The sequence below is a fragment of the Schistocerca gregaria genome, chromosome X (assembly GCF_023897955.1).
Source record: "Schistocerca gregaria isolate iqSchGreg1 chromosome X, iqSchGreg1.2, whole genome shotgun sequence".
Classification (NCBI taxonomy): Eukaryota; Metazoa; Arthropoda; class Insecta; order Orthoptera; family Acrididae; genus Schistocerca; species Schistocerca gregaria.
Genome location: NC_064931.1, coordinates 358107773 through 358123845, shown reverse-complemented (window position 1 = coordinate 358123845; position 16073 = coordinate 358107773). Strand labels below are relative to the sequence as shown.

The following is a 16073-nucleotide window of genomic DNA, read 5'->3' as shown; positions in this document are numbered from 1 at the left end:
TGAACGTAATAGGCACATTATTTATTCAAGTTTTGTTGGTTTTTATATATGGTTAGATGATTCATAGTGACATACTTGAATATATCATATAGATGTATAAGAATGACATTATTGTGGTGGCCTAGTTTCATAAAAAATTAAGTTCTGGCTGATCGTCTAACGAACTGCAAGTGAGAGGTTACAGAAGAGCACGGAAAATATTCAGCTTTTGGACGAGACTCTGATGTAGTTGGTTAGCTACAGTTCCTACAGCTTCAAACACTATTGCAGTATTTGAGCTGATGGTAGTCTGAGTGATACTGTGTCAAGTGAATCAGTGGGTGAAACGTCTAGTACAGATGCTGTAGGAAGGATAAATCGTTTGCTGGTGCTTGGAGAAGCATTAGATAAACTCGTGAAACTGATTTTGGTACCGAAGCGATTCATATGGATGGTCTAAAGTGACTGTGTTTCCCAGTGCTTTGGGAAATAATATGGGATTGTGGGTCACCCTTTTGGATTGTGCGTCCACCTAGATGCAAAACACTTATGTTTCATTTTTATTTTCTTCTCAAAACTAGTTTCAGCGACAATGTTGCCATCATCAGTACGTTTTCCTTCATTTAAAAACATGCAAATTAATATTGTCACAAACATTACAAAACGTTACTGCAAGAGTACTGACTGGTTCCAGATACTGTATTTTATGGCTAGTTCTATAATACTTTATTTACTTTTAAACCATAGCACGGGTTTTACGCTTGTTGCAGTTTTTCGCTATATTTTCTGTGGTTTTCTTTTGCCATTTTTAGCACTCAGCTTATAATCTGCAACTGTTAGAGCGGTTTTTGTTAACAATTATGAAAATATGAACTAACATACGTCGGTGTTATACTTTAAGAAATTTCGGTAGTGTTTTGGACCCAATCCTTGTGGTCACTAGGTTGTTATGTAATCCGTTATGCAGTCACGTTTGTTGGTCGGCTTGCAGTTGCTTTAAAAACACAGAAAAACATAACTTTTACATCTTGTCGTCATTCAAAAAATTACGCCATATTGATGTTCCCATGGGTGGTGAGATGTATCGCTTACTTCGAAAAACTGTAGGGGGTATTCTGACGACTTCTGTTCCTTATGTAAGCCCATGTGTATGCTGAGGGATCGAGAGCGCCAGCGCGCGAGCGGGAGTGTGTGTGTGTAGGTGGAGGGGGGGGGGGGAGTGTGCTGTTTCTTTTCTGTGTCCAGTGTCAGTTATCTCACAGTCTTTAAGAGTGTGTTGTTGAAAAGTGTTATGTTTTCATTTATTAACGATTTTGCCTTCTACTATAGCCTTTTGTCAGTTTCGATATTACTTGGGTGGTGGTTTTCATTTATTAAATGTTCCGTGAAAGTGGAAAGCATTCTGTCGCTCTTCAATTCTTTTACGTATTCTGAATACCTTGTTCGGAAGTTTCTGCTTGCTCGTCCTATGTACTGGTCTTAAAAGGAGTTGCATGCGATTTGACTGAATTTGATTGAGATTCTTCTGTGTGATCTTAGCCTTTGATGAACTGTGTCCTTCACCTGAATGTTATTGGAATACTTTGTTTCTTACTTAAACTTCACATCTATGTGCCATTTTGTCATTGTATATTAGTGTGTACTAATTTGTTCATATTTCCTGATGTAATTTGGTCTGCTGTATTGTCTGTGTGTTTAGCCTCTGTGTTTCAGACCCTTTGTTTTAACTCTTGACTGGATAGCCACTATCATAATATTTCATTTTTATTTTTTGTCTGTTGTTGAGCTTTATATGGTTTTTTTTTTTTTTTTTTTGTTTCATTATATTTAGTTGATGTGTTCAGGTTTAAGAGCTGTTATGCTTATCCTGTGGAACATGTATGTGCAACTGGGGAATTTATTCCCCCTGAGGGCCTATTTTTGAGATGTCTCAAGCCGTAAATAGATGACATCCATGAGCTTTGTATGATAATTTACAGAAATAAATCGAGACCCACAGAAGTGGGCACAATGTTGTCGAAACAAGTTTGGGTAAAATGAACTATATATACACTGTGTTTTGCTGTAGGCTGAATTTAGAGACCTAAATGCTACGGGAGCTACTAACAAACCAAAAGAGTATGTCCAGGACAAGTTCAGCCAATGAGTGTTATTTAAATGATTGGAATGGCTAGAGGTGCTACAGTTTACGCCAACGAGCCACGCAGGTATCACATTTGAACGACTTAAGGAAACCACAAATATGCTGTTTCAAGAAGACCATAAAATGCTGAACGGTATGGATTATTCCGTTTCTAACGATGCCTAGGTGACCAGAATAGCACCCCATTACGCACTGTGCGTGGAAGCAGCGTCACTTCCTAACGTTCACCCAGGTTCCGGCGTGTGGCGGTAATGCGTGGACGTAAGAAAGCAGTCCGAGGAAGAATGGTGATAAGAGCGGACGCAGTATACCTCGGGGGAAATACCGGGCCGCAGTCACTTGGTCCCCCTCCGCTCGGCTGACAGCGCCCAGCTCTCACCCGCCAGTGGGACGAACGGAGACCGCGTGTTTGCGCCGCCGAGTACGCAACACGACTTACCGTAAAGTGCGAGTTCTCGTAACGCGCCTCATACTCTAGTCGATGTAACTGCGATGCAAGGCTAGCTGCCGTTCGGGGATGTGAATACACGTGACTTTCTTCATCCATACAGGTATTTATTGCAATTTCTCTCTGTGTGCAACTAACTGCGACAGGTAACAGAAGTCTGATCTTAAAGTTATCTTCTAGTAACTAAAAGCCTCCGGTCGCGAGACATTATGAAAAAAAAAAACATGAGTTCTTTAGTTTTCAGGAATTATGTCTTTCAAAATTATATCTGTAATAACACAGAAGTTATCAGTTACCCTGAATTACAAATCCTGACCTCCTAGGTAGCTTTGCTTCATTGTTTGCGAAATAAATTGTTTGTCCCAAAAATAATGTTGTGCACGCAATGGCCTAATATGCCATATTTGATTGCTCGATATTCTGCAAAAATCTTAAATTCACGAAGAACAGTTCAAAATAACATCTAACTCTATAATGGCTTAACAACTCCTGTAACATTTTTCTACTTATAGCTGTGATCAAATGTCACTTTTCTTTGCACCATATGTTGCAGCCAAAACGTAGTGTAGTCACTTAAGTTTTTTTTTCGGTGCTTGCTGCACTTCCAGTAAAGTATTTACTTTATATCCTGTATTGTTAAGCAGTTCTCTTATCTGCAGTATTGTACCAGTGTAATTATTTCTATATTTCATAAAAATGTATCATTTCCCAAACACTCAACTAAAAGACGCTTCTGTGCATTTCCTTGCGTACAAAAGTGTGTAAGTAGACGTATATACCACTTCGTTTTACTACTGTTCCTTTAAGCTCTTCCATCGAAATTGTCAGAGCTCCCCTCTACAGAGCCCACGTAAGTTCGACTAATGGTAAACTGAATGGAAATGGTTCCTTTTTATGTATTATAAATTAGCACTTAGAGGGTGGAGGGGTGTTGGATACTGAATTGCATAACGGATTAATATTACAAAATTTCATTGAGTAACTTTGGATAGTAATACTTACAGTGCCTAAAGCCATATATAATGCACAGAAAAGAAAAAGTGCTTTACTGTAGAGATAATTCCCCTGTGATTCATATTTTGCAAAATGTTGAAATGTTCATGTCTCATTTATTGGTTCCAACAGGACTATAAAAAAGAAGATGTGGCAGAAATATCCGCCGCAGTTTAAGGGACAACTCCCAGTAAGAATCGATACAAGGAATATACAAGGAATATAACAGCAAATACTCCATTTCTACGCAGCACACACGACGTAATTTTATCAAATCACTTTTAAAGACATATATTATCATTCTGCAAATCGCCGTAGATGTCTTTTGGAGATTACTCTCCATTAAACCATGTGTTAGGACTGCACCCTGTTGCATTCGGAAATAGAACCAATCCTACATTGCCCCACCAGCTCGTGGGGATACGTGCTTCCATTGTTTACCTTCTCCGATTTCTAGTGTTTATTGTGCCTTGTATGATCCCAGAAATCTATACTACTAATAAATATGAAAATCCATCATATCTGTCTGTTTGTTTGAATACGGTGATCTCCAAAACTACTAGAAGAATTTTCATTGGGCCTTCACAGGTACCTTGAGCATAGCTTGAAGCAACGTATAGGCTTTATTTCATCAAAACTGTATCACGAATCAAAAAGATATCGTGATTTGAAGTTTTATCTAAATCCGTTATGCCTGTCTGTTGGTACACGCTAATCTCCAAAACTACCATATGAATATTCATGGGGTTTTCACAGGGAATTTATGTGTAGCGCGTGGCAACGTGTAGCATTTATTTCACCAAAATCGGATTTCTTTAAGTTCTGTTATCGAAGACGATCGAGTCGGTTTGTCTCTCGAAACATGGTAATCTCCAAAATAGTTACCCGAATTTTCATCGGATTTTCACTGGTAACTGGAGCGCAGCTTGGGGTAACATACAGGCATGATTCAATCAAAGTCGGATCAGTGTGTGTTTCTCTCTCTCAATCTCTCTCTCTCTCTCTCTCTCTCTCTCTCTCTCTGTGTGTGTGTGTGTGTGTGTGTGTGTGAGTGTGTGTGTGTGTGTGTGTGTGTGTGTGTGTGTGTGAGTGTGCTTATGCGAGCTGGTTTTTAGCTGTTATTAGGATCTGTTTGTGTGTTAGGGGAAATCTGCGTAGTTGATGGTGCAGCTGGCTATTCGTACGTGGGGCATTCAATAAGTAATGCCGCACATTCTTCTTTCTCGAACAATTTCGCGTAAACAAATGCGTAATTTGTTGTGGGGCATCGCGGAATATTCTCGCTTCAGCCCCTGCAGTTCATGAATTTTCGATGGGTAGCGCGCTATACGTAGCCTTAAAAATGGCGTCTGTAAGAGAAGTGTGTTCCAAGCAAGAAGCTGTCGTTGAGTTTCTTTTGGCAGAAAACAAGAAAACTGTAGATACCCAAAGGTGCTTGCAGAATGTGTACGGGGAACTGGCAGTGAGAAAAAAGCACTATGAGTCGTTAAGCGAGGGGTCTGTCATTATTGCAACAAGTCTCGCAAACCTGTCCAATCTCCCACGTACTATCCGGCCGCCCACAGCTGTGACTCCTGCAAACTTGGAACGTTGGGACTCTCTCATTCGAGGTGATGGACGCATAACAATGAACCACCTCGCTGCAGAACTGGACGTCTCTGTTGGTAGTGCTGACACATTCTAACACACGTTAGGGTACTCAAAGGCGTATGCCCGCTAGGTTCCTCGCACCCGAACAGAAGACCATAAAGAGCAACGAAGAACCATCTGTGTAGGATTGTTTGCGCGTTACAAGGCCGATCGTGTCAATTTTTTGTCGAACATTGTCGCAGGTGATGAAACATTTGTTCATCACTTCGAACCGAAAACATAACGATAATCCATGCAGAGATGCCGAATCACCTCTCCTCGGAAAGAAAAATTCAAAGCCTCTCCTTCAGCTGGTAAAGCCGTGGAAACAGTCTTTTGGGACTCTGAAGGGATTATTTTCTTTAGTGTCATCCCTCATGAGCCGGCCGGGGTGGCCGAGCGGTTCTGGTGCTACAGTCTGGAATCACGCACCCGCTACGGTCGCAGGTTCTAATCCTGCCACGGGCATTGATGTGTGTGATGTCCTTAGGTTAGTTAGGTTTAAGTAGTTCTACGTTCGAGGGGACTGATGACCTCAGACGTTGAGTCCCATAGTGCTCAGAGCCATTTGAACCATCTTCCCTCATGGTGTAATGATCCACTAGTAAGTGTATTGTGCTACCCTCAGTAAACTGAACAAGCGACTTCAGCCTCAAAAATTCAAAAGTACTTCTTTTTCTGCATGACAACGCAAGGCTTCACACAAGTCTGTGCAACCGAGAGCGGCTCACAACACTTCATTGGACTGTTCCATCCTACATCACGGATCTCACACCTTCTGTCTTCCATCTGTCCATCTGTTTAGTTCAATGAAGGATGCACACCACAAGAAGCAGTTAGTGGGTTATGGGGAGGTTATTGATGCGGAAGACGTCGCCCAGTAGAGTGGTACCATGCGAGCACTCCGGCCAACCCAGTAAGATAACATAAAGTCGTCGCATTGAACGGAGATTGTTTTGAGATATAGGGTTATGTACTCCAAAATGTGGTGATAATATGGTGAATTACAATTCTGAATAAAACCGACCTGCCTTCTGAACAAAACGTGTTGCATTACTGAACATCCCTAGTATAATAATTTCTAGCTTCGCAAAACATCTAGTCCCTTATGAAGTTTAATTTACTATCCGTCTAAAGCTACATCTAGTTCTGAAAGTTACTATAACCTCACGCAGCGTATTAAAAATAATTGTGATATGATTTTTAGGAATGAAGCTTCCACTGACTAGCATCCGTAAACAAGTGTTGATTGTGCAGATTGCCCTTTATTCGCATGTGTAACAATAGATGAAGGCATTCCATCGAATGAGTTCCAAGAAGCGTCGTGACACAGTTGTGCTTGTCACCTTGCAATTGTTCTTGGAAATACTCCAGCGCCTATGCTACTGCTTGGCAGAGTACAGGATGTCGTCTATTTGCTATATTTTACGTGTTGCCGACAGGTAACAAACCTATTCGCCTCGACGGCCAACAGCGTAGTCAATACGTTGTACAGTTGTCTAGATCAAGAAATGTGGTAGAAATCGAAATTCCACGAGAAAATTATAGTCGCACTGAATTAAAACGAATTTTCGTAGCGCGATATTGCGGGTCGTTTTAGGCCTTGAAAGCATTTGTTACTTGCAACTTTGTACCACGAAGAAATACTTGCTTGTATGCCGTATGAAAATAAAGAATGTAGATTATAAGCCTCATTATTTTACTACAGCTACGGCTCTTGAAATGTCAACTTCTAACAAGATAGCGTGAAGTAAGTAAATAAAATGCATTCTCTAAATATCACTAATGCCGCGATGGAAGGAAACAATGAAATACTAGTTTACATAGAGCTTCTCTGTCTTGCAAGCATTGTAACTTCCGTAAATCAATCCCGAAACAAAAGTACAATGTTCTTAGTTCCCATCAAGAAACTGCCTTAAGTACAGGTGTAAGGTAAAATGGGTCCAATGGCTCTGAGCAATAAGGGACTTAACCTCTGAGGTCATCAGTCCCCTCGAACGTAGAACTACTTAAACCTAACAAACCTAAGGACATCACACACATCCATGCCCGAGGCAGGATTCGAACCTGCGACCGTAGCGGTCACATTGTTCCAGACTGAAGCGCCTAGAACCGCACGGCCACACCGGCCGGCAGGTGTAAGATAAAACAATATGACCACATCATTAAAAGATCTCAATTACTGACCACATCATTAAAAGATCTCAGTTACAAGTTAATTCCTCTGACAATTACAGCACATTAATTTTGTCTTTGGTTTCCGCTTGTGTTATAATATCTTTAAAAATAAACCGAACTGACGCTGGATCTACAACCTCTGACAATAAAGTTCGGTGAATAGTCCTGTAACATTAATATTGAGGCTTTTAGACATACTGTCTTGTCGAATCTTTACAGTTCAGAATAGAGCGCATCGTCGGTACGCCCTTAACTAATGCATCCGTGAAACAGTTAGAAACATGTTAAGGGCTTTTAGTGCTAGGGTCTCTACTTAATAGCAACACATAGAACTCACAGAAATACTTTGCCTGTTAATCTCAGTCGTCGAAGAAAAGATAAGCTAACTTGTATGGGAAGGAGGGATTTAGAGTGATAGTTCCTTCTGCAGATCTCATTGCTCATCTCAGTATGTGCCAACAAGTAACTAAAATAGCGAGGAGAACTGCATAAATAAAAGATTCATTGTAGAACTGTCTATTGCCGAATCTCCCGAAAGCTCGAATATGAATATAAAGTGAAGAGACGGTTGTGCAGTGGCGGGAAAGAACTATGGACTAGCGACCAATGTAAACATGTACTGCTCTCCATAATCTACCTTTACGTCTTTACAAGCCACGGAAAGTATTTACATCCAAGAAACTACAGAAAATGTATCATATAGACCTTCCTCATCAAAGTGTGAAACATTATCGAAGATTCTATGAAGATCTGGGATTTCATGTCTCGGTTTTTGGGACTGCTATGAACACACTGAAAGGGAAAGTTACGTGATATTTTACAATATATAGTGAGTCACATTTTGTGAGGTATGTTTATTATTTTAAAATATTAAGCTGACCTAGCTGGCATAATGGTTAGTACACTCGACTCGCATTCGCAAGGATGACGGTTCAAACATGCGTCCGGCCATCCACTGTTAGGTTTTCTGTGGTTTCCCTAAATCGCTGCAGGCAAATGCCGGAAGGGTTCCTTTGAAAGTGGATGGTTGATTTCCTTCTCCATCCTTGACATAATTCGAGCTCCAGCTCCGTCTCTAATGACCTTGACGGGACGTTAAACTCAATCTTCCATCCTTCTTTAAATTGAAAAAATTTTATGTCTGTTTATGAAATTCCTCACGTCACGCTGTGAACAGTCAGTGTTCGTTTCACGTAACTCAGTCATGTCAACAGTCCTGATCACCTACATCGGTATTTGTTTATGTGGTTGCCCATCCGAGAGGGTATATTACCTTTCCTCTGAGTTTTGATTTGCCTGTTCTATTTGCAAACACGAGTTGGTTGTACGTTTCACTAGCAAATGACTAGTCTTTAGCGTAACGAACAGTGAGAAGTTTAATGTGGGACAGAAGAATAAACATGACTAGAGGTCATGAAGGTCATGTCGCAGGACGAATTAGCAATTCAAGTGGAGTAAGAGTCACGTAGGGCATAATTCACTATGAAAGTTAAGTCTTTTGATGAAGGTATCATAGAGATGGACAAAGGCTTACTAATCAGACTGAGCAGATTTGTAAAGAATTCGTACAAAGTTGAATGTTTGACTAGCTGTTCAAGTAACTTCGACGACATCGATATTCTTAAACAATACACAAAGGAATTTAGTTAGATTCAAGTGCAACATAAAATGTTACTACACCAAATAATAGTGAAAGTTATTACGAAGCTTTTCTATCAACATCACTGTCGCCTTAATAGGAGCTTGTAAGGCACACAGTGTGATAATCATTGTCAGTAACCGTGATGGCAAATTGAAAGCATGAAAGTACTATACAAGTTTAGAGTCGAATGGAAAGTTATTTCGAATGGAGGAATCTGTTGAGCAAAGAAAGGGATCGCCTGCACCACATTCAGTCAATAATTCCTCCTCTATTACGCTCAATTAAAGCTACAACTTCAAGTAGGCGAGGGAAGACGTTGGGGGAGGGGATGGTTTCTGTCGCACGCGTTTGGATGTGTTCACATTTCCCAGCAAGGCAGTGGCCATGTCAAACAACTAAGATTTTTTATTTTATTTTTTTCTCCATGAGTCATCAGGAATGATAATTTATTGTGTATAAAGTCATCCTGTTCGACAATCATTTAAACGAAACTACGTGCCAAATTTCCTATGGACATACACTAGTATATCTATGTTAATGCCTGAATACTATTTATATTGATGCTGTTAAAATATGTCCCTCAGATAAACAAGTTCTGACCCTTGACGTAATAGCAGAATCGAATTCTTGAAGCTGTTTGTTTCATCGTAAATAGCTGCACGTATTTTCATCTTTTTTCTAGGATCACACTCTCGCTAATTTTGGTAACGAACTGTTACCCCTTGTTCGCCGCCACATGTCCACAGCTTATATTCTGAGTGAGAACTAGTAGGTTTTTCAAGCAGCCTGTATCTCATAGGCCCTCATTGTTCCTGAAAATACTAACGTCGCATACATTGTTCGAGGAAAGCAAAGTCGATCGCTTGGCTGGTAACATCACAGCTGCAAACAGTCGCTCAGAGCTGTGTTTGTTCCTGTCCCATGAAACGTCGTAGGCTGAACAATGCGTTACCTAAATTCATGGGGATCTTAAACATGCAGTCCACGGCGTTACTGCGAGGCAGCCACCTGCCACATGTCCTTCATAATTCTACATCAAACGCTATACAGAGAAGAAAATGTCTTATACTCTAAGTACATCATTTACTTACGTTTCCATTATTTTATATGAACGGGCAGTGTCATGGCTATTCCTCTTAAGTCATTTATAAAGGGAAGTAGTAGACTGAGGAATTTCATTGGAGAAGGATCTGGTTTGGTAGGTCACATCTACTAGAATAGGTAGATTTCAGGAATGATTTTATGGTCTTGAAGGGGAAGGTAGTTAAATCTACCGTGAGGAAGTGTGAGGATTGTTTGGAGATGGAGTGAAGGTGTGATGTGCTGATAATAGGCTAGGCAGCGGGCACAGATTTCACGTTAGAGATAGGACATGTAAGAATGTTCCGGTTGTGGAACACACTGAACTGGTACACACTATGGATGCGAGAAAGTTGTGAGTGGGAGTGCATGTCGTTGAAGGATTTGAAGAGAGCCGTAAAATCTTGGAGGAGCTGAAGTCTATGCGACGTTTTTAGAGGTGAGAACGGGACGGATAACTGTGTGCTGCGTGTTGATAATGAAGTTGGGCTTCAGTGTCTATTTTCGTCTGGTTATTAGTATGTGTGAAATCTTATGGGACTTAACTGCTAAGGTCATAAGTTCCTAAGCTTACACACTACTTAACCTAAATTATCCTAAGGGCAAACACACACACACACACACACACACACACACACACACACACACACACACACGCTTGCCCGAAGGAGGACTCGAACCTCAGCCGTGATCAGCCGCACAGTCCATGACTGCAGCGCCTTAAACTGATTATTAGTTTTAGTAGGTTTAGCCCATTGTAAGTTTCCTTTATTGAAGATTAGTAGGTGGGGATCCGAATTGGTTTCTCATAGAGTGGCAGCCCTAGGTACTAGTATTTAAGTGCTTTGGTAGAAGTGATGGGGCAGGATAGCTCGGGTGGGTTTTCTTGCAATTGCTGCCTGGAGTATGCTAGCTTGAAAGAGAAATGTCACTGGTCACACAGAACGGTGATGTTACTCAGCTGGAGTTATGCATCGTTATGATGACTGAAGATGGGAGGAAGGGTGGAGAGGGTGGGGTGGGAATGTGGGCAGAGAGGAAGGCGGTATCTGTTGGATGCGTTGCACGGGGAGGAATGGGTCATGGTTGTCATATATGTATTTATACATGCTACAAAAATTTATGTACTTACGACATCTCTTCCAGTACCTCAGGATCCATTTCTACCAAACTTGGTGCACATAACGTTTACTGTCTGGAAAGTAACACCGTGTGGTTAAGAACCACCTATCTCTTATAGGGGTGGGGGTAAAAATAGGGGGACATGGAAGCATAACTCAGAAACATCTGGAGCAATTTGAACTAAATTTCCTACGTTCAATACTCATTAGACGTATTACTTGTATAACATAGTGATTTATATAAAAATACAATATTCTCATTCCTAGGGGGAAGCAGTGACATACAAATATTTGAAAACGATCGATATCGAATCTATAGTTTTTGTGCGTCATAGGAATCATTGGTGACCGTAAGAACGAAATTTTACCCCGTGGGATGGGGCGGATGGTGTGGGGGGATGGAGGGGGGGGGGGAGGGAGAATGCGAAGACAGCTGCCAACGGCAGGAGGTGGAGTGGAAAGTGATGACACAAAAGCATAAGCCAGAAACGCCTGGAGAAATATGAACGAAGTCTGGTGTACACATGACTCACACTTTTTGCAAAAATACTGCGAGAGTAATGTACCTTTACTACCTTTAGAGCTGGAGGTATGGGTGAGAAAGGATAACAGTTACGAAAACAACCTGCCCGTATTTCTTTTCGGTATTTGGTTTTCTTGGAATATTTTAAAAGTTTGAAGTGCAAGCTGTCTCATATTTGTGTTGTTTAATGCATCAACTAGTTCGCGAGAATGAACATAACAGCGAAACATATTTTTATCAGTTGGTTTCGGGGCCAAGGATCAAGCCATACGACTGAATACGACAGATGAATTTTACGTCCTAACATACGTAATGTATGTGTACATAGGTGATGTCACGGGCTAACAGTAGTAGGAAATAAAGGTCGGGTAATATGAGTAACCCTTGTGACGCCCGTAGGGTAAATCGCAACATACGTCACATGCATGGTCAGTTTCATATTCTTAAGATAGATTTATCGCTGCAGAACACTCGACTTGCAAGATAAATATCCAACTACACTTCACCATGGAAAAGTTTGTAAAATTCATAATGAGAAGCGCTTGGAAGAAATTATTTGAACGAACTAACGTCAGCTAAGGCAATTCGTAAGTATTATAACGAAGTCAGTCGTCTGCATCCTTATGATAAGCACAGTGACGTTTGTAGTGCACTAAAGTATATCGTTTGTCCCTTGGTCACTGGAGTACTGAAAACACATCACCTTCCGCAATTGTGTAAGTAAACTGATTTTCGACTTAGCCGTATTGATTCCAAGGAACTGTACTTGTCCATGAACTACCACAAAAATAGAAAGCCTAGGATCCTGAGGATTCAGGTGCGGTCCAGCGAAATCTATATTAAAATCAGGATAGCTACTGATAAGTAACGCCTCTACAGACTGAGAGACTGACAAAACCTCCAAAAACGGAACTGATACGTTCTGTCAGTCGTCTAGACGTTCATTACTGAATATCTCATCGGTATTCATGAGTTATCTTTACAGTGACCTGCCGGCGTGTTGCTTTCAGAAGGATCAAGGTCAAATCAACCACGAATATCCAGATGTAAGTCTTCGTTGATTTTCGCAGATCGCTAAGGCGAATACCAAGAAAAGAAAACAACCAGTTTCCTTTCCTGTCCTTATAAAATCTGAGATTGTAATACGTCTGTACTGACCGCTTCGTCGATGGGAAACGGGAACCTAATATTCGTTTCTTATTGTGACTCTATGTTTATTCGTATTGGTGAGATATTTATGAAGTCTGTTACCGCTTGCAGTCATCAACGACATACTGACATAGCAATTCCATAAACGGACGCTGCTTATTGCACAGTAGAGTGTTAAATATCCAGATACATAGAATCTTTTTGTTGGACTTGGACTTAAAAATTCAAGCTTAACGTTTACCTGTAAAACACAGAGGTTTAGTTTGAGTATCGGTCCGCCTAACGATTTAATCTGTGAAGAAGTTCCGTTGCGGATGACACTTCGCTGCAGAGTGAAATTTTGGCTCTCTCTTTTTTTTTTTTTTTTTTTTTTTTTTTTTTTTTTTTTTTTTTTTTTTTTTTTGAGGTCACCTTGACCGTGTTCGGTGGGGAGGAAAACCTGTAATCGCGACTACAGTTTAACATCACGTTTTCTCATTTACGGTTAGAGTTTAATAGGACCTCCACATTCTGCTGCGACGCGATGTGAAATATATTGTCTTCCTAGATTTTTCTTAAAAGCTTCTGCTTCTTTTCGACTACGCTCGTTCTCCACAAAACACAAAATTGTTCATAGGCCGCCGGTAGTCAGTTGCACGTGCGTGAATTGCCACCACAACGTATTGTAGACCAGAAAGTTTGTCTCCGGTAGCTGCTGATACAGTAGTCTGTTATTTGTGTCAGCCTGCAGTCTGGTTTCCCTAGCTCATTCAGTATGAGGAGGCAGTAAACAGCTTCAAGGTCCCTGCCTAATGTAACGCTACTCGGACGAAAGGTCCTCTTGCTGAGAGAAGTGGCAGCAGGGCTTTTGGCTTCGACCAAACGGACACTCATCTGGCGCAGTGTTCATCTCGCGTTATACCTAAGCAAGAGAATGTCTCTTGCTATGTTGGGTTTACTGAAGAGCAGCTATATGCTAAAATATATACTACTGCCATTTGTGTTTTGGTGTAGAAGTCGAGAGATTCCTAATGAGATAATTCTCGTAAGTGGAATAATCTTCTGTTACATGTGTAGGGCTTCGGGATGTACGTATAATCCTTCAGAAACTAAAAATATTTGAAAATTGGCAGTGACGCCAATATTCTTTTATGGTACACAGCTACACTGCGAAAAAGTGTTAAGATATCTTGGAAAAGTCTTCGAAGAGCATCAAAACTGGGAAGATCAAACTGTAACAGAATGCAAGGAATCAAAAATTTAGAAAAGGTTTCTCTCGTAAAATACAGCAAAATCAAACTCAGTCTTTAGTCCAGACGAATCTTTACTGGTGTGATGTTGTTCGACATAGCCACATAACGAAAACTCTAGACGAACAACCAAGTATACTTACAGCAGATATGCGACTAGTGTTGAGCTGTTTGACAAAGTCAATGCAAGTTCTAATACGTTCAAAAGTTTTCATGTACCTATTCATGACAATAAATCTTTTTTCCGACTCTTTCTCTTTTCCAGTCATACGTCTCTCGAACAAAGAAACCAGTAACCTAAGTTTGATTGAAAACGACGGTACGTTCAAGAGGTCATTAAAGCTTTATCTGTTATCACCTGTGTAATTTCCCTGTCGGCATATGATTGTTTTCTTTCTTCTGTTCAGCAGCGTATCAGTATCTCTTTTATCATAGCTAGCACCGTCTCGGCATCCTTCGTTCAATTGTATTCCTGTTTTTTTCTTCCATCTCACCGGTTAACTTTATCCTAATACTTCTCGTTCTTTCCTAAACCATTCAACTTATTCTACATTTCTCAAGGCTTTCGTTGCTGCTGCCGTGAATTTCTGTTACCACTGTATTGCCATCATTTGAAAGTAACGTTATGTTATGAAAAAATTACTTAACACAATGTTAATAGGACTATCATTACTATATCCCTACATATTAATTAGTGGAACGTTATTACTACTACTATTATTATTGTTATCATTATTATTATGCACAGTTAATTTTACGTGCATCATGCTGCTATCTCTCTCTAACTACACATTATCAGATGTAAGAGAGGTTAAAAAACCCCTAATCGTACCAAGTGAATTAAATGCTCAAATAAAGAAATAAACATATGACATTTTATGTAGAATCTGTCTCGCTTTAAGATTCTTTACTGTGAGTATCAATCTTAATCCGAGTGACACCTCGGTTAAAAACGCGCAAAATATAGGCACCAGATTTACAATAAGAAACCTCGTGGGTAACCAATACATCGTTGCCGTGGTTAACAAATAGACAATCTGAGGAGGTCAATAGAAGAGACCGTCGTAGGCCACAGAAAACATGATGTTGAGTTACAAGCGTCCACAAAGAAAACTAGACTCATTAACCTTCAACAAATGAGATGCGAAGGTCAGTTAGAAAATGGGGAGACACGTACATAACAGGAGTACACTATAATTAAAAGATTGGAGAACATTTTAAGTAAGATAGCATTAGACCAGTTACAAACTGATCAGAAATTACTATAAACAATACCTGTAAATCTTTTGAAGTGAAAAGTAAAATCTACTACTTTAGACACTATAATGATAAATATATTTTCAACAGGTACTAATGTAAAATATCAAATAAACCATTTTGTGTGTGTACATGAACTAAATTAAAAGAAATATCGTGTTATATTTACCATAAAGGTAGTAAGGCTGATTATCACTTCCTGCGCATATTGTTGAATGGTTACTGAGAGAAAGATGTAATAAAAAATGAAATTTATATTTGGATCAAATAAAGACGACTGTAATGAATGACACTTTGTTAAACCTCCTATTACTGTGTTGCCTCTAGTTACCACAGAGCACAATCTTCTGTAAAATTGACCTTATTTTATATCCCTAAGATATTCGGAAAATCAGACTTTTCCTGGAACAGGTAATAGTTTAATACTGTATTAACATAACTTTTTGAATACATACAGTTTGCAGAAAATCGTGACCGAACCGTTGAATACCACTGGGATCATATGCTACTCCATTTCTTTCTTGGAGTTTTATAATGCATTGATACTGTTTTTACAATATACAATTGTTGCTGCATTTCCTTTGTTACATTCTTGGAAATAGTGCTCTCAGGACTTCATACGCCGTCAGTATTTCGTTCCACGTTTGGGAGATCAGTTCTGTGTCTGCTGCATTTAGCTGATAATGACTCATCACCTTTTCA

General features: G+C 40.0%; 1 protein-coding gene across 5 annotated transcripts in view; it reads left to right on the top strand.

The window, feature by feature from the left end:
- Positions 1-16073, top strand: part of LOC126298991 (adenosine receptor A1-like) — a 176288-nt gene that overhangs the window by 63462 nt on the left and 96753 nt on the right. The window contains exon 1 of one of the 5 annotated variants that reach the window (XM_049990615.1): positions 2417-2673. The exons of the other annotated variants lie outside the window; for them this stretch is intronic. The gene's annotated coding sequence lies outside the window, so the exon portion shown is untranslated. Of the gene's footprint in view, positions 1-2416; positions 2674-16073 lie in introns of those variants that run through there. 5 annotated transcript variants of the gene reach the window in all.